Raw genomic sequence first — 1,932 nt, 5'->3', positions numbered from 1 at the left:
AGATGGTTTGGACTGATTACACCTTTGTACTTGCCTATTTCTCTCTTTTGGAGAGGTCGAACAACCTGTGCCTATTCCAGTAATGGATTTTGAAAGTGGCTAACTTATTTCCAAATTTCTATGCTCACAGTTGGAAGGAGTTAAGATTAAGTCTCAGATGAGACTCAGGACTTTAAATTTTTGTGTTAATTGGAATAAGTTTAAGACTATTTGGATAGAATGTTTGTATTTTGCTTTTGTTTTAATATTTTTTGATTTATTTATGTATGTGTATGAGTGTTTTGCTAGCATGTATATAAGTGCATTCATGCATACAATGCCTGTGGAATTCAGAAGAGGGCATCAGATTCCCTGGTACTGGAATTACAGATGGTTGTTAGCCATCATGTGGGTGCTGGGAATAGAACCCATGTCCTCTAGAAGAGTAGCCAGTGGTCTTAACCTCTGAGCCATCTCTCCAGTGCCTGAATGCTTGTATTTTTGTATGTGAGAAGGATACAACTTTCAGGGATGAGGGGAGGTGTGCTGTGGTTTAGAGATGGTCTGATATCTCCAAACATCATAAAACAATCCATTTTAGTTATTAAGTTCCACTGTAGGATGGAGCTTAATTTATCTTATATTATGATAGTGGAAGAGTCTGACTGTAAATTTAGAGTTGGGATATTGGGAGGTCTTCGGGATTGCGTATGTTCATCAAAGTGGAGGCCTGGGGAGTAACACAGCTGACTGTTTAAGAAGAGAAAGACCACACAGACAGACAGACAGACAGAAAGACAGACACACAGACACACAGAAACACACACAGACACAGACACACAGACATACAGACACATACACACACAGACACACAGACACAGATGTACACACACACAGACACAGACATACACACACAGACACACAGATACAGACACACACACACAGACACGGATATACACACACAGACACAGACAGACATACACACACACAGACACAGACATACAGATGGACAGACACACAGAAACACACAGACACACAGACACATACACACACACAGACACACAGACACAGACATATACACACACAGACACAGTCAGACATACAGACACAGACACACACACACACACACACACACACACACACTGCCTCCTACAATATGATGGTCTGCAAAATGATGTCCTGTGGTTGGCAGGACAGAATGAGTGAATAGCAAGGCTTCATGGAGTTGATGTGGTTCCTCAAAATCAAAACACCCAGAGTCTTAGAAGCCACACAAAGAACTGTGCAGTGTTATTAGAAGACCCAGTTACTCAGGTGACTGCGTAAGCAAAGGAGAGACATAGTTACATTTTTTGAATAATGTCCTGGATGCACTGTGAACATGTTAGATGAGGCAACAGGGTCACAGCAAGTCACTTAGGAGACAGCAGTAACCTAGTTAGTCAACTGCAGCTTCAATCAGAGTACTGTCTCTGGATGGACAGGGATGTTTATTGAAATCCCACTATGTGCAAAGCACAAAGCTAAAGTACTAAGATGCAGCCTTCATTTTTTGAATAATGTCCTGGATGCACTGTGAACATGTTAGATGAGGCAACAGGGTCACAGCAAGTCACTTAGGAGACAGCAGTAACCTAGTTAGTCAACTGCAGCTTCAATCAGAGTACTGTCTCTGGATGGACAGGGATGTTTATTGAAATCCCACTATGTGCAAAGCACAAAGCTAAAGTACTAAGATGCAGCCTTAGCCTTCAAAGGAATCATGTTCAAAAAGAGATTATAAGCAAGTTGCTATTATGTCTCATAACACAACAATTTTAAAAATATTTTATTTATTATTTTTTATTTTGTGTGTATGAATATATTGTCTGCATGTAAGTGCACCCATGTCATGCAATGACCTTGGAGGTCAGAAGAGGGTGTCGGATTCCCCTGAAACTGGAATTTTGGATG

The sequence above is a fragment of the Nannospalax galili genome, unplaced genomic scaffold (genome assembly GCF_000622305.1).
Source record: "Nannospalax galili isolate Female #2095 unplaced genomic scaffold, S.galili_v1.0 scaffold400, whole genome shotgun sequence".
In the NCBI taxonomy this organism is placed as follows: domain Eukaryota; kingdom Metazoa; phylum Chordata; class Mammalia; order Rodentia; family Spalacidae; genus Nannospalax; species Nannospalax galili.
This window is presented reverse-complemented; position numbering follows the sequence as displayed.